This window comes from Lithobates pipiens, unplaced genomic scaffold (genome assembly GCF_037356315.1).
Source record: "Lithobates pipiens isolate NorthernLeopardFrog02 unplaced genomic scaffold, aLitPip1_a1.2 Scaffold_18, whole genome shotgun sequence".
Taxonomy (NCBI): domain Eukaryota; kingdom Metazoa; phylum Chordata; class Amphibia; order Anura; family Ranidae; genus Lithobates; species Lithobates pipiens.
This window is the reverse complement of record NW_027507758.1, coordinates 248213896-248232203: the sequence shown is the minus strand read 5'-3', so window position 1 is coordinate 248232203 and position 18308 is coordinate 248213896. Positions and strand designations below refer to the sequence as shown.

Sequence of the window (18308 nt, the reverse complement as noted above, 5' to 3'; positions counted from 1 at the left end):
TCAGGGTTTGGGTGAGGGGAAAAGGAGTAGGGTAATTGTCAAATAGTGTTAGGAGCAAGGTTTTGTTTTTGTTTTCTTGCAGTGGTCGAAGGTTAAATTGCTGAAAAATTGCTGTGAGTATGCCAAGAGTTTAATAATTAGAATAGTTAGTGGTGGTGGCTCTGCATCTAATGTATACTGGATCAAGCAGCTCAATACTAGGAGATCATATATAGCAAAAAGGACATAGAAAAGAATGGGTGTTCAAGGATGGTCTCTTAGCATATGCATTTGAATAAGTGACCTACATAGTATAAAAAAATCCATAATTTTATTAGAAAAATCTTACTTTTTTTTTTACAATTGATAAAAACAACTTTATATTGCTCCACCAAATGTAATAAAATGAAGGCAACAATCAGAGGTAATTGAAATGTTATCTTCCTACGTGCTTGGCAGTCGTTGTTGCTTCCTCAGGGTTAGAGATGTCTGAATGGGCTATGTGAAAGCTAAAGAAAAAGATCAGAGGCAGCAATAATATCTACTGTACATCAGATATCATAGAAAAAAATGGGAGAAAAGTGCAAACGGTCAACTGTGGTTCTAAATGGCTGAGACCATGGTCTGAGCAGCTACATGCTTTCAGGATGGTATAATCATCACAGTAATAATTTCCATTGGAGAATAAATAGAGGTTGGTGTACAAATAGTTCCCAGTAAGTATATAAAGGCATTCAGCGATATGCCAGTATCTTTTGCTAGCCACTTATCCAGATATCCTCCTGCTTCCCAAGGACCCAAAACCCATAACTCAAGATACCATCTGGAACTTTATAGTACTTACTATTTAAACCAACTTTATTAAAAAGTTATACATGATTACAGGTTCACATTCATTTTAGGAAACAAGTAATACCAGTATTAACCACTTTCAGACCGGACAATTTTGCTGGCTTAAGACCAGATCACTTTTTGCGATTCAGCACTGCGTCGTTTTAACTGACTATTGCACGGTCGTGCGGCATAGCTCCCAAATAAAATTGACGTCCTTTTTCCCCACAAATAGAGCTTTCTTTTGGTGGTATTTGAGCACCCCTGCAGTGTTTATTTTTTTGTGCTATAAACAAAGAAAAAAAACGCATTATTTTTTACTTTTTGCTATAATAAATATCCCCCAAAAATATATAAAAAACGTTTTTTTTCTCAGTTTAGGCCGATACGTATTCTTCTACATATTTTTGGTAAAAAAAAAAAATCCCAATAAGCGATTATTGATTAGTTTGCACAAAATTTATAGCGGGATAGTTTTATGGCATTTTTATTAATATTTTTTTTTTACTAGTAATGGCGGCGATCAGTGATTTTTATTGTGACTGCGACATTATGGCGGACACATCGGACATTTTTGACAAATTTTTGGGACCATTGTCATTTATACAGCAATCAGTGCTATACAAATGCACGGATTCCTGTGTAAATGACACTGGCAGTGAAGGGGATAACCAGGGGGTGGCAGTGCAGCAGTTAAGTGTGTTCTAGGGGCATGTTACTGTGGGAGGCGTGGCTGTGTGTTATTGAACACTGATCTCTGCTCCAATCACAGGGAGCAGAGATCAGTGTCACTTGTTGCTAGGCAGAACGGAGAGATGCTGTTTACTTCCGCATCTCCCGTTCAGCCTCCCCGTGAGACGATCACGGGTATCCCCGTGGCGATTGAGTCCGCGTGACCCGCGACTGGACTCATGGGGGTCCCGACTGGCACGCACGCGATGGCAGGGCGGCAATTTCAAATGGACGTACCTGTACGCTAATTTGCCTGCCCGTGCCATTCTGCCGACATACATTGTCATGCGCCGGTCGGGAAGTGGTTAAGAAACAAAAGGCAGCAGGTTTCAGGCAACTATGGACTCTCATGGTACGGGACTCACATATATAGGAGCATTTTAATCATGCTTTTGTCTTAATAAATTTATATCCTTTTATATATCTGTCTATGGGAGTCTTTACCTTACCATGAGAGTCCATAGTTGCCTCAAGCCTGCTGCGTTTTGTTTCTCAAATTGATAGGATGACGGTACATTATCATGCTTTTATTTGTCTAGTAGTAATAATTAATACCAGTATTAATATGAGAAAGTCCACCCAATTATCTGCAATCTACATTCACTTTTACAGTATACACTATTATAGCCAGGTTTGACAGAACTCCTCATATGTGAGATGGAATAGTGTGCCCATCCCTAAGGCTTTGCTGAGTAACAGAATACCAATAAAAGGGGCGCTGTGACCCAGTGCACTGTGGCAATGGTTCTATGAAATTCTCAAGTGTAGCTTTACTTACTGAGCAGCAATTTTATTGCATTAACAAACTGAATTTATAAACACATTGGCATTTACACAATTGGATACAAAAAATTAGAATGAGGTATGACATGCAAATAAGCCATGAGTTTCCATGACGACATTCGCCGGTAGAGGGCAAATGTAAACCTCCTTAGGTGAATATGTGTCAGGAAATCCCTTCACATATTGTACAGATGTGTAGTATAGAAAATATGAAACTTTGTTTTTAGAAGATGTTTGGTATGAAACACAAGCTTCTCAAGGCATTTGGAGGCGTAGACAATTTGTTAAAATTGCCATTGACCCTATGCTCCCCTACTCGTCAATCAACTACAGACTTCACACCTAAGAAAGTGGCAAAGATTTGTTTCTCTATTCCTCAGCCAACACTAGACACCATCTGCTTTCACATTTCAACACCTAGCTGCACAAAACAATGGTGGATTCAAATTCCTTCTGCAAATCTTACCATCTTTATTTTCACCATGCACTTCGTCTTTGTTACATACAATTATGAAAGACAGTCAGGGAACTATTGTAGTTGACAATTTTGCAAAGAAACAGGTTATAAATGTGTGTTCAGTTTTATTTCTATGATAATTGTTTTTACTGAAATTTAAAATGTAAATAAAAGCACTTCTCCAGACATGCCGACATCCCGAAAACAATTAGGGCCGGTTCACACAGCGAGGCGCGGCGAGGCGTCTCCGACTTGCCTCGCCGCGACCTGCGGGGACCTCAGCGGCGACTTGCAGAGGACTTCTGTATAGAAGTCAATGCAAGTCGCCCCCGAAGTCGCCCCGAAGTAGTACAGGAACCTTTTTTCTGAGTCGGAGCGACTCGAGTCGCTCCTCTCAGAACGGTTCCATTGTACAGAACGGGGGCGACTTGCGGGAGCGAGGCGAGGCGAACCGTGTCGCCTCGCATCGCCTCGCTGTGTGAACCGGCCCTTAGGTCTCATTTACACAATTTCTATGCGTGTAAACTGCAAGCCAAATACCCCAAGCAGCTTTTCATACCCTGAAGCCACACAAGCCAACTGTCCTCAGTAGACACTTGATGTTACAGTATGTATATAGGATGGAATAGGACTTAAGAGTGATTGTAAAGTCTAGATTAAAAAAATAAATAAATAACAAACATGTTATACTTACCTGCTCTGTGCAGTTGATTTTGCAGAGTAGCCCGGATGCTCCTCTTCTCGGGTCCCTTCCTCTTTGCTGCCCCTGGCTCCTCCCTCCTATCGAGTGCCCCCTCAGCCAGCAGCTTCCTATGGGGGCACCAAAGCTGAGTCAGAGCTCCGTGTATCCATTCAGACACAGAGCTCCAACCCGGCCCTTCTCTCCCCTGTTTGGCTTACAAGCTTTGATTGAAAGCCACAGGAGCCAATGGTACCGCTGCTGTGTCTTAGCCAATCAAGAGGAGTTCCCGGAGGGCTTAGAAACTTGTGGACATCGCTGGAAAAAGAGGGGGCTCAGGTAAGTAATTAGGGGGTGCTGGGAAGGCTGCTACACACAGAAAGTTGTTTATCTTAATGCATATAATGCATTAATATAAAAAGAAACGTCTGTTTTTACAACTCCTTTAAAGCAGTATTAAACCTAAACCCCAACATTTTATATATTGCAATTTACCAGTCATTAAATGTGGCAGCTACATTTGTTTTTTTTTTTTAGTTTTTTTTTTTTCTCATCCTGCATTAGAGTGGCCCCACTCTGGATGAATGAGCACAGGTAGTATAGCAGACAGCAGCATTGTCAGTCTCGGGGGAGGGAATTGTTAAATGTACTAGCAGATCGAAATACACAAACAAATCGAAACCTATCTCCAGCTCACACTTTATAATCAGTTACAGTTTTGTTTTTTTCCTTTTGGGATAAAGATTTTACATATTAGATTTTATATATTTTTGATATCCGTTTCTCCAGACTTTGAGAGGACTCCAGTAGTTTCTCAAAAGGTCTAAGTTGTCCCATACCTTGCAGTGGTTGTGATAACGACTGTACAAAATGGTGTAATTGTACGTATCGCCACTTATCCAATGGTCTCTGACTCCATTCTCCCGTGATTTCCTTATATGTGCGTAGTCTATCTCCTTCCATCACATCCCGTAGTCTAATATTCTCTTTTTTGGCCCACCGGTTTTTCCTCATCTTTATGTTTTTTTAATTCTGAACACAGCTTTTCCACACTTTTCATCATTTTGAAAATACTGGTGCTGATCATACGATTATAGCACAGGACCTCTTTGGTTGATCATTCAGGAAGGTAAGTTGTAAGTGCTATATATCTGGTGCAGAATGCAGGAGATCAAGGGGTTAATATACAAGGAACCCCTTGTTACGGCATTGTCCTAGCTCTTATAGGGTCTTTAAACCCGCAACTACCGGTAGTTCTTTGTGTAGAGTGATGGTAGATGTGCTCAATCCCCCAGATGTTCTGGATCAGTGGTCTGCCTCAAGTAAACGGACAATATGAACAAAGTGCACACCTAGGAAACATGGATGGGACTTCAGTGTTATAGTCACCCACAGGTTTATTAGCATGGTCATGTACTAATTAGGAGATGTCAATGCAGAACTACCATCTTTGCAACATCTGTCAAAGCTTTACTTAAATCCCACACACAAACCTATCTGTACGGAAAATGGATCTTCCTTTTGTTCTATCAGAAGTACTTTCCAGCTGGCTCCAGACTTTTATATGCTTTGGAAATAGGTAGGTGGATAATGGCTTGAGCAGTGGAAAAAAAGGATATTTCCATTAAAGTAGAGATTTGATGACTAAATATATCCAAACTGAAAAAGAACTGAAAAAGTAATTTGACTTATGCCAGACTGCCCTGCAAAATCTGCATTTAAAACATACTAAGCGAACACAGATATGTTTTTCCAGCTTCACCACGATACAGTAAAACATCGCAGGTCTGGCTATGACGTTGCATTGTACAATTCATTTAATCAATACAGATCACGTGATGGTAGTGGACAAGACGTCCAGATATAACAGAGATGCAGAAGGTTTTGACAAATTATACCTGGGCAGTTTCTACCTTGGCACAGGATTAAATTAAGCAGAAACAGAAATAATTTTCAGTTGAAATCTACCTCCATGTCCCACAAAACTCTGCACTGATCAAGCGGGCCCCACCAAATTAAAGTGACACATTCACTTTGACATAAAGATGGCAGTATCATTATGACTGTGCAAAGCCCCCAACCACCTTATACTCACATTGTTTGCACTCCCTTGCTACTTGGCCGAAGCAGTATGGAAAATCATGTGACCTCCTCCAGTCACATTCGCTACGCCCGGGCACTGTCACATGAGCAAGATATTCTCTGATGCGAACAATCACTCATGCAAAAAAAAAAAAAATGAATAGCGCTCTCTGTACATTTAAGAACATTTATTTAAAATAATAGTACGGTAGATAAGACACTCACCAAGCCCGTACACAAAGTGCTATGTACAAAACAGCACTGAAAAATGTACTCAGGAAATATTGAAGACTAGGATATATTGAAGCGCTCAAACAAACAAATAATTCTCAAAAATAAACAATTATATAAGTTCATAAAAAACAGTCCAAATAAAGTGCTCGATGCAAATCAAATTCCAAAGTGATAAAAACTGCGTTAGAACAAAGAAGTGACACCCAAGAAAAAAAAAACAGTGTCCCTTCTCGCAGATGTAAACACGCCGCACTCATCGGAAATATATGACCTCTTTTCTCAAAGAAGGTCAAAATCACTCATGGTATCTCCAGCAGGTGTATTCCCAAATAGATATCATGTACTTGGTCCACCGCAGTCTAGTCTTCAATATTTCCTGAGCATATTCCTAGCTTTTCAAAGGAGTTGTAAAGGCAGAATTTTTTTTTTAATCTTAATGCGTTCTATGCATTAGGATAAAAAGCCTTCTGTGTGTTGCAGCTGCCCCAGCACCCCCTAACACTTACTTGAGCCCCATCTCTGTCCAGCGATGTCCAAGAGTCCCTCGGCCATCCGGGACTGTCCCTCCTGATTGACTGAGACACAGTAGCAGTGCCATTGGCTCCCTGTCAATCAAAGTCAGCTAGCTAATCAGGAGGAAAAGGGGCGGGGCCAAACGGCAGCTCCGTGTCTGAATGGACACGCGGAGCTTCAGCTCAGCTCGGGTGCCCCTATAGCAAGCTGTTTGCTGTGGGGGCACTCGACAGGAAGGAGGGGCCAAGAGCACAGAGGAGGGACCTGAAAAAGGGGAGAATCTGGACTGCCCTGTGCAAAACCACTGCACAGAGGAGCTATGTATAACATGTTTGATATTTTATTTTTTAAACAAGACTTTACAATCACTTTAAGCTTGAAGAAGCGCAGCACTTCTTTTTTTCATGGTTTTTCTTAACTGTTTATAAGGATTTAAGTTTTCACGCTAATATATTTTTTGCATGGGTGTATATTACTATTCAATTTAAAAGCGGTAATAGACCGCTGTTTTTTTTGTTTTTCTTTTTAAGTCCTGCAAGGTAAAGCACATTATGTGTCACCATGCTGTCACCACTGAAAGCACTTCCATCTTCACCCAGTCTTCCTTCCAGGTTTGCAGACTTTGGCTATATGAGTGGCCGGTGCCACAATATCATTACCCCTGCGCATGCGCGGGAGCCGCCATTAACGGCACAGGACTCTGAAAGAAGGGCGCAGTATGCCATTTCTTCAGAAAACAATCAGCGCTTTAGCTCTAATGGCCGGTGCTGCCAGTGTGAAGCTGGCAGAATATTTGGTGAGAGGAGAGCTGCCTCATTGTGTCAGGCATTGTACATAAATGTCCTTAATGTGGATGTAAACCCTTGTATATAGCCAGAGAAGTGAACAGCCTCAGATGATACACAGAGATAAAACAAATCTCCCTACATAAGTTTTACATGTATATCTGCTGTCTTCAGCTTTATATATTCTTTAGAAAGTGCAGATCATGTTACATATTTTCTCTTCCTGTTCAGCACTGGGAGTGAAGTCTGGGCATACAGCCAAGACAGTTGATTGGAGGAAAGACACTCCCCCCCCACCCCCACATAGGCAGAGACAGGCAAAGACTTACATAGCTGTTTCATGAATAGTTTAGCTCTCTGCTAATCTATTGCTAGCACCCACCCGACACAAAATTCAGCCTGGTTTTATCACAGTTGTGGGAGAATTTGTCAGAAGTTATCATACTGACAGAAGAACTAAGCAGGAGAAAGCCAGAAATAAGAAAAAAACATTGCAGATATATGTGCCCAGCTCAAATTTCATGAATCAAGTTTACATCCATTTTAAAGTGGTTTTTAACCCACTATAGTAGAAGCATGCCACCCTCTCTGTTAAACAACATTATGTGTCCCTGTGCTGTATAAAAAAAATGCAAATGTACCCTATATCAGAGCGTCTCCCACGCACTCTCGTGACTCCTCAGCTCTCTCCTCTGCCCTGCTGAAAGCTATAGTGGGTGGGGCCAAGAACTCCCATTGACATCAGCTGGAGAAGAGGGGAGGAAAGAGAGCCGAGGAATCACGTGAGCGCTCGGAAATGCTCTGATATACAGTAGGTAGAAATATGCATCTTTTTTATACAGCACAGGTACAGGGACACATAATGTCATTTAACAGAGGGAATGGCATGTTTATACTATAGATATGATAGCAGCAGGAGGGGAGGATCGTGGAGTGGATGGAGCCGACAGGCGGGGGGGGGGGGGGGGGACACAGGAGAGCAGAGAGGAGAGCTGCGGATGAAGGAGGCATGTACAGTAAACTGACCACGGTGTCAGGGCTCAGCAGCCATGATAAACTGTGGCCAGTTTGCAGAGGGGGGGGGGGCATAGCCAGGCAGGATTAGCCAGGTATTTCAGGTGATACAGGGGGCTAAATTATGCTATAAAATAGTGCCTGCTAAGCGCCTGTAAGGTGCCTCTCCTTACACTCTAATGTGAAAGCCCAGGGTTTTCACACTGGAGCAGTGCGCTGGCAGGATACTCAAAGTCCTGCAAGCAGCAACTTTGAGGTGCAGTAGGAGCGGTATATATAGCGCTCCTAAACCGTCCCTGCCCATTGAAATCGATGGGAAGCACCGGCAAAGCGCAGCTGCAATGGGGCTTTTAACCCTTTTTCCGCCATTAGCAGGGGTAAAAAGCGCTAAAAATAGCAGCGCTCCATCTCCGATGCCCAGCGCTGCTCAGTGTGGAAGTGCCCTTAGGGTAACAAACACTTTAAGGGAGTTGAGTCAAGTAGTGCTCTACATTTGAAAATGTGGATACTTTTGAGTCTATAGCAGGGATATGCAATTAGCGGACTTCCAGCTGTTCGAAAACTACAAGTCCCATCATGCCTCTGCCTCTGGGTGTCATGCTTGTGGCTGTCAGAGTCTTACTATGCATCATGGGACTTGTAGTTCTGCAACAGCTGAAGGTCTGCTAATTGCATATCCCTGGTCTATAAAGTGGCATGGAAGTTAAAACAGAAACAAATAAATTTTCGTTACGTTAAAAAGACCACAAGCCAGAAAACGATTGGCAAACTAGCATATCTGTAACGGCTAGATTTTTTACGATGGAATAAAAAGACAAAAAGTGAAGGAGTGTTTGAAAAATCTCTCTAGCCATTTCCTATGGCTGTATTAGTGCAGTAGACATTTGTGTAGGCAATCACAATCACCCATGTCAGAGACACACTTCAAACATAAACACTGTATAATAAATAAAAGTGCATGACAGCCATCGGCACAAGCTGCAGATGTATACCAAAGGAAGGGAAAAAAAGGCAGATTTTAAGAGAAAATACATCGGCTAGACCATATATGATTAAGCACTAAATACGCAAGAGAACATCTTGATAAATTAGCTTTAGGGAAATACAAAATAAGAATAGTCTCAAGTTGCAAAGGCCACAAGGTCTTTAAACAGCAATAACATGTAATATGCACCAATTTAAACAAATTAGTTGTGTTTTATAGCCATCATATATTATAACTAAGAAAGTCAGTAAAACAGTATATGGCCCAGTACTGCAAGGTGTACAGCATAGAAAATATACCTATACTCAAAGCTTTTTTTTTCAGGGGGAACTTGGTGGAACTCAGTTCCACCACCTCTGGCTCAGACCCTTGGGGGACCTGCTCACCACAATCATGTGTAAACACAGAAGTCTGGTTTCTGTGGTTACAAGTGACAGCTCTGTACTCTGTGTGTAACTCCCATGAACTCTGTATGTAATGCAATCCTGATATTTAATGCCTGTTTTAAGACCCTTCTACTGTTTGTGAAATATGACCACACCCACTATTTGATGTGATTTGGAGGGTGTGTGGGGAGGGGTTTTGGGGGTCGTAGTTGAGTTCCAGCACCTATTGTTTGAGGAAAAAAATCCCTGCCTATACTAAAAACTAGAATAGGATCATTAATATGCAGATTGTTAAACATAGTTGGAGGACGAATGACTTTCTTAAGTTATACATTTTCTGCTAACTCAACAAATCTGTGCTCACTTAAAGTGTCACTAAACCCACATCATAACAAATGATCAATAAACACTTTATTGCATGCTGTTCATACTCAGTCACTATGAGATTAGTTTTCTGTATTCTGCAAAAAATCTGGTTGATCCTGATGGTCTCTATCTCCACGTTCTGTTCATGTCCCCAATTTAGCTAGGGATTTTGCAGAGCAGTGTTGGCAGCTCTGCACATGCTCAGATTTCAGTGAGCTTCTATGCTGAAGATTTCCTCCCTATAACATCCGAGCAGCCCATGTGACTATAGAGCAATAGGGTTGATTTACTAAAGGAAAATTGGCTGTTCACTTTGCAAATACATTTTCCCTTAGCTTAGTGAATGTGGTGAAAATTCACTTTGCAAATAATACCCAATCACATGCAAGGGAAGAAAAACTGCATTTTACTTGCATATTATTGGATGAGGGAAATCAGCAGAGTTTCATCTTATTCACTAAGCTAAGGGAAAGTTCCTCTGCATAGGAACTTTCCCTTAGCTTAGTCTTCGTTTAGTACATCAACTCCAATATCTGAAAAGTCTGAACTCCTGCCTTAACTGCTTGTTCCACATTTTAATTCTTGTGCAGTTACATTTTCAGTGCAAGTGTTTTCAATCTGTAATTGTTGTGAATAGGCAATTCATTTGAAAAGGGCATGAAGACCCTGAAATAGTTCCAGCGAGTATTAATTCATTCACACATACAATACAAAGAGCCTTTAAGTTGCTGAGTATGTATTCTATTTAGCATATGACCAGTACATAGCTATGAAATGACCCCGATTTTCCAGGCACTGTGCAAAATATTGCAGACTTGCACCTGAACATTTCTGTCCTTAAAAAGGTGCTTAGTTTTTAACATTAATCAATACCATAATACATCTATTTTTTATTGTTTTTTGATGGAGAAATGGTGCCCCATTATTGGTATCTATGGGAAGAATGGTGCCCCATCATTGCTGTCTGTGGGAGGAATGATGCCTCATCATTGGTGTCTGTGGGAGGAATGGTGCCCCATCATTGGTGTCCCTGGGAGGAATGGTGCCTCATCTTTGGAGTTTGTGGGAGGAATGGTGCCCCATCAATGGAGTTTGCAAGAGGAATGGTTCCCCAACATTGGTGTTCCCCAACATTGGAGTTTGTGGGAGGAATGGTGCCCCATCATTGCTGTCACTGGATGGCATAGTGCCTCAAGGGCGTGATAAAGGCAAGCAAAGGGCCACATCTAGCCCACGGGCTACAGTTTGGAGACCCCTGATCTATGGTGAACACTTTTGTATTTTACACAGTGGAACTATTAATGAGTAACTTCAATTGCCATGTGAAGTTTCTTTTAAAATTCCTTTTTACCTTTTTTGATGTGGTTTCTACAATAAACACTGAATACAACAAAAAAAAGAAACTGAGCGAATCCAATGACGCCACTCTGCTGCTGCACACCAGGTCCTGCACCGCCATCTTACGTTTCCTATGTCTCTTCCGGGTTCTAGCAGCTGGCCCCCTGATGAATCAACACGGAGCATGCGCATCTTGTACAGTGCCTTGAATAGGTGATGTGAGTATCCCATGAATCTGCGGTCTCAGGAACTATGTTTTTCTTGACTAGATTAGATAGGAGGAAGTGTGTGCTGATATTTACAAAAAATACATTTGCAAAATCAATTTTACAATTATGAAAAGGATGGGGAAAGGCGATATATAACGGAAAGTGGAAAAAGAGGGCGAAGGTCCACTTTGAGTGGCAATTTAATCAGATGGATTTAGTCCAATCAGAAATGTTTATTTGTAAAACCTTTCAAAGTTCTGTACATTAAGGGATATTTCACCCACAATTGAACTCACTTATGTATGGATATTACCAGCCAAATATCTTCTTGGGCACTCCAACAAGTGATGTACACCATCAGAGTTTGTGGCTCCACCAACCTCTACCATAGAGTGCCACTGCTACAAAAGGAAGAGCCTCTCTGCTTATACTGCCTTTTGTAATGTAAATTAAAGTGGGAGTAAACCCAGTTTCAAAAAACACTTATATTCCCGGCATGCCGGAAATGCGAACTTTCACATTGGTTGTGCTCTCAACCAATCTTTCAAACCATCCAATGTCTGGTTTCATAACTGATCACATGTGCAGCATTATGGCAGTTGAAGAATCATTAGAGGCCAATATGGCAGCTTCCTTGACTGAAAACGATAGAAGGGTTTACTTCCGCTTTAAATGAAAACACCAACAAGGCAAGTGAAATTCCTTCATTATGGATGAAGCAGGATGACGCACCTGCAGAAATCTTATCAGCAAAGTCCCAGTGCACAATAAAAACGGGTTGATGCACGCCAACATCACATATGATAAAGCTTCAGATTGGAGGTAGGTTACACCTCATGTTTTTTCCGGGATTATAATGATCCATTACAAAATACAATACATGCTCATCTGGAACAAATTCTCATCTGGTCATATGATGACCTCGGTGTGATACTTCATAAAGTAATACTTAAATATAAAAGAAAGAAAAAAGCAATTTTTTTAAAAAACACACAATTAATATAGAGTACAATAAGAATGGAAAGGGCACGTCTATAACCTGGAATGTGTTTGACTAATCTCAAATTGCCCCGAAATTAACAGCAAACCATTCCATCTGTTGAAATCTACATTAAATGTAACAATACACTGTGCATGGTACAAGAGCTGTACAAAAAAAGACTGAAACTCCATTAGAAAATCTCCTGAGGATTTCAAATACGTTACGTCTGTTATATCAGGCAGCCAGGTTTATATGGGCCTGGCAGTGTGCCTTGTGGAGGTACCTAATAAAAGAAAACATACGCTTCAATAGGCTCGTGTGGTTTCAGAAAAACTAGCACCCGCAGGTTGAGTTACCGACAAAACTAAACTCGATTAAAGCCATAATACTGTGGGAATACATGCCAAGGCGCTACAGTATTTTAAGGCCAATAACATCGGCTACAGTAATCCAAAAATTATGTGTAGAAGAGATCATCACCACATCATAGTAGTATTTAAATTCAAAGGTCACCCATTATTCCATAATGAACAAAAATTTTTTTGTTTAATTCCACGCATATTTGGGGCATTTGATCGTTAAAAAAAACCTGTCATGAGAATTAGATGAGCTCTCATTGCCTCCCTACTTCTGAGAAAGATGTTGCTCAGGTTGTAATGATAATCTCTGGGGTTCATTTAATAAAGGCAAACAGGCAGTTCACCTTGTAACGGAATTTGAGATTACAAGGGAATTTTTGTGAATGTGGTGAAAATTCACTTTGTAAAAAATACCACATGCAAGAAAAATGAATGAATGATGGACTACCGCATACTAGCTCATTATGAAATACTTACCTTAGAACGAGGCCCCGACATCTGGCCCGATCCACGCCGAGGGAGCTGACATGCTCCCTCTGCGTTTCTTCCGGGTATCGCGGCTCCGGGCGCTGTGAGTGGCCGGAGCCGCGATATCGTCACTCCTGCGTATGCGTGCGGGAGATTTCATCCCGGCCGGGTCCGGCCACTGCCGGACTTTCAGCCGAGAATCCCCTTGTGCGCATGCGCCGCTGCAGTCAGCGGCGCATACCGAGGGGAATATCTCCTAAACCGTACAGGTTTAGGAGATTTTTTTTTTACCTACAGGTAAGCCGCCTTATAGGCTTTTCTGTAGGTAAAAGTAAAAAAAATGAGTATACAACCACTTTAAAGTAAACGTTAACTTCCAAGCATGACTTTTACCTATACATAAGCCTATGATAAGGCTTACCTATAGGTAATGTAAATATATATTGTAAATGTAAATATATATAAAAGATATTTACTGTACATGCAGCCAGTGACATCACTGACGCATGCGCTCTGAGGGAACATGCCATTTCCTCAGAGCCCCGTGCCGTGACCGGCGGCTCCAGCGTGCATATGCAGGAGTGACATCATCGTGGCTCCGGCCAGTCACAGAGCCAGACTCTGCAAACAAGACGGATGAAGATGGAAGCGGCCTCCAGATCTGACATCTCAGCATGGGAGGGCTTTGTTTTAAGGCAAGTTTAACACAATGTGATAGTATGTAATGCCTTTAGCTTGCAGGATAAAACAAAAAAAAGTCCAGCTGTTTACAACCACTTTAAGCTAAGAGAAAATTGCCTTGCAAAGTGAACAAACTATTTGTTTTTAGTAAATCAACCTCTCTAGTTTCAAGACAGGTAAAAAGTTTGGAAAACTGCATTTTCTGCATGTTTGATCCAGGCCTCATACTGAAGATATGGAGAGAGGTCAGCAATGATAATACTTATGCCCCGTACACACGATCGGAATTTTGGTCGGAAAAAGCTCTGATGGTTTTCCAGACGGAATTCCGATGGGATTTCATACACACGGTCACACCAAATTTGGACCGTCAAGAATGCGGTGACGTACAACACGCATGACGGGACTAGAAAAAGGAAGTTCAATAGCCAGTAGCTTCCGCCTCGTAGTTGAATCTGAGCATGTGTGAGTTTTTGCACGTCGGAATTGCATACACACGATCGGAATTTCTGATAGAAACTTTTTCCTTCAGAAAAATTTCAAACCTGCTCTCAATCTTTTGCTGGCCGAAATTCGGCCAGCAAAATTCCAATAGAACATACACACAGTCGCATTTTCCGATGAAAAGCTCTCATCGGTCTTTTGCTGGCTGAAATTCTGACCGCGTGTATGCGGCAATAGAGTTCACACAAAGCAACAGGAGACTGGCATTCACGTAAATCTGTGTCGAAGGCAGATCATTCGTATGTGATCTCTGCATGACCCAGCAGCCTCCGATTGTTTTCAATAGGGCTGCCTCCCGCAGCTAATCGCAGGAATCCCCCACTAAAATCGTAGGCAGGGTGCATTCACACTTGTGAATTGGGCCATTAGCGATTATATGTGGAAGGCCCAGCGGGGGTTCCTGGCAAATGCCCCATTGAAAGCAATAGGAGACTGACAGCTCCCACAGCTAATCATAGCCAATTGCATGTAATCGCTTAAGGAGTGATTACCTGCAAATAATAGCGTTAACTTTTTTCTGTGATGACCAGAAATTCGGAGAAGCATCACTGAGAGAGCAGAAGCTATCAAAATTGAAAGTTGTTAGCTGCAAGTGCTGAGGTAGACAGTTCACAAATAGATTATTGTGGAATGTTCGTTTAATTGTGCTCAATGTGTTAAAGTGGAGCACCACACTAAAGGGCAAGCTCCGCTTGTTCGCAGGGGGGAAAGTGGGTACCTAATTTTGACAGGTAACCACTTCTGGGTAAGATCGCTGATCGGCAATCTATGACATTTCTGGCCCCTCTTCCTTCCCCCCCGCAGCTTTCTGGGACACACACAGGTCTTAAAAGATGACGGGACCATTCAAAAAGCACAGTGCAACTCGCGCATGCGCAGTAGGAAACTGGCTGTGAAGCCTGAAGTTTTCACTGCCAGTTCCCCTTACTTTCAACGCCAGCGGCTGCACCCGAAGCTGATTAATGAATCGGCTCAAGCTGCCAACATCACGGGGATCCCTGGACAGGTAAGTGTCCTTATATTAAAAGTCAACATCTATAGTATCTGTAGCTGCTGACTTTTAATTTTCTTGTTTTTTTTTTCCTTTTTTACAGACTAGAGCTCCTTTTTTAAAGCTAAAAACTACGGAGGGCATAATACTACTTCAGATTTGACTGCAAGACTGGAAATGCACTTTAAAGCATATGGTGTTTATATATCCATGTGCATGCCAAACATATTTGCTCATTTACTCATCCAACCTAATAAAATAATTTCTCTAATAACAGACACATTAATTAAACACTGGAATGCTTCTTTTATATGCCTTCTTTTACAAACACAAGCAATGATGAAGTAAGCATTAAGCTGAATAAAAATATACTGTTCAAGTAATACATACCCTGTTTCCCCCCAAAATAAGACCTAGCGTGATTGTCGGTGATGGCTGTAATAAAAGCCCTACCCCCCAAATAAGCCCTAAAGTCCTTGTAGGTTTTATTTTCATGCTAGGTCTTATTTTCAGGGAAACAGGGTAGCAGAGATTGATATACATAAGGGAAAATCAACCATATTCATTGCAGGCTGCTCTTAGTTGCAATGAATGTGACGAATCGATTAAAATACTCCTTTTTGAGAACACTGATTTTTATTGTATTTTTTTTTCAGCTGGAACTTGGTGGAACTCAGTTCTACCACCTCTGGCTCAGGCCCTCTGCTTCCTGCTCAACACTATCATTTGTAAACACAGAAGTTTGGCTTCTGTGTTTACAAGTGACAGCTTGTCTCTCAAAAGCTCCCACAGATCTGATCTCCTGAGCGGCTCCCACTGAGTGCATGATGGAGACAAGGGAGGTGCAGGTGCTGACACCCCCACTAGATGTTCTCCCTGCAAGTGAGAGAGCAGAGCCACCTACAGTGTGTGGGTAGGTACTAGAGCCCCCTGGGTGCTTCAGCTTAATACAGCAACACAATTAAGACAAGTGAAAGATGGTGGAGCTTTTAATGAGGAAGTAGATAGGGGCAGTGGAAGAGAGGTTGCATGCAGAGGTCAGAGTTGAAGAGGGGTGAAAGTGAGATGTGAATAGGGGATGCAGAGGTAGGCAGCTGTTGAAGGCTAAGCCATGCACTTAGTGTAGTGCAGCACACCCCTGAACTCTGCACTCTGTGTGTAACAACCCCCAAACTCTGAATTCTGTACATAACACATTCCTGGTATTTAATGCCCCTTTAAAATACTTCAACTGTTATTGAAATTTGACCACATCCATTATTTTATGTGGCTATGAGGGTGTGTGAGGGGTCGTGGTTGAGTTCCTGAACCTATTTTCTGAGGAAAAAAAGGCCTGGTAACAGGGTTACATGTACTGGGGAGTGTATAAAATCTTGAACTTGAAATTTCTAATATGGCCAGCATTTGCGCCATAACAGTCAGCATTCTGCTTTAAAAAGGATATGTAGCTCTGTCCTCTACATGTAACAGTACATACACCATTCAAAATTCATAGGAATGTAATAGCTATGGAGTTATTTTTTTCTTTGCAAAGTGCACAGCTTTGCAATTCCCTACCAAAGCTGTGCATTTTGCAAGGGAATTGTCACTATGCAAATTCATTTTTCTGTAGCTTAGTGAAAAAAGAAATTCACTTTGCCAAGACAACCCCATTGCATGCATGCCCCAAATGGCCGGCTTCTGTCGGACTGACTCCAGCACACACAGGCCGAATGCCAATTCAAGAGAAACCGGCTGAGGCTGCCCGACATTTGGCCCATGTGTGCTAGGCTTAAGCAAAGGGAAAATTCCCCAGCAAAGTGAATATCTTGTTTTTCTTTAGTAAATCAACTCCTGCAGAAGCCGATTGAAATTATTGTATTTTTTTTTTTAACTCACTTTATGTATTTTAATGTCTTTTTTTACCATCCAGCTGTAGGTTATAGAGCCAATAATAAATCTCTTCAATTTATGAAAGAAACACTTCATATCGTACTAATCACAACTCCCCACAGACAAGTGAAAATAAACTATACACCCACATGAGGAAAAGCAGCATGAATAGTAAACAAGAGTCTGTACATATAATGAAATACAATGGCCCATTTTATACGAGTAGTAATTATTTATGAAGTTGTTTAGAGCTGCTCTTACTCATATTACACTCATTATGGTAGGGCTGTTCTGCTTGGTTTTGGGAAATTTGGAGCTTTACACATCAGGCAGCTAAAAATGGCAGATAGTGAAAGACTTTTACCATTATGGCATAAATATCCTGAATTTCATAGTAACCAAAAAAGGCATTTCAATTTTGCCACTTTCCCGATGTTATCATGAAAGTACCTGTAAAGCCAGTGGCGTAACAAGAACCTTCAGGGCCCCGATGCAAGAAACCATGAAGGGCCCCCCTGAACCCCAGCCAGGGCCCTTCCCTCCGAGTCCGGTGGTGGAACTCCAGGGAGTGGTCACAGGTATGACCTTTGTGAGCCCTGTAGTTCCACCACTGGTATCAGTAGTTTTTTTTTATTATTATTTTTTAAAATTTTTAGGTGCCCCATTGGAGGACTGTCCCTAGGCAGGATGGGGCCCCTGTCCCCAGAAGAGATGAGGTCCTTTTCTCCAGGGGAGATGAAGTTACTGCCCCCAGGTGAGAAGGGGTCCCTGTCCCCAGGGGAGGTGGGGGTCCCTGTCCCCACGTGAGAAGGGGTCCCTGTCCCCAGGGGGAGATGGAGGGGGTATGTAATGGTGTGTGGGGGATGGAGTCCTCTCACTCACCATGACCAAGCTGCAGGCCGCGCACTCATCCATGTTGGCCTGGGCTCCATCCAGTGTGCTGGACGGGTGATCAGCATATCTCCCAGAAAGACCTTTCATCATCTGTGTATGACGGGGGAGGAGGGGGGCTGGCAGACAAGCCTGCAGTGTCCTCGGGGGGCTCTCATAGGGCTGCACTGCATCTGTGTGCTTAAAG

The 18308-nt window shown here is 42.1% G+C and overlaps 1 protein-coding gene across 5 annotated transcripts in view; it reads right to left on the bottom strand.

The window, feature by feature from the left end:
- Positions 1-18308, bottom strand: part of NHSL1 (NHS like 1) — a 289800-nt gene that overhangs the window by 170274 nt on the left and 101218 nt on the right. The gene's annotated exons all lie outside the window — the stretch shown is intronic.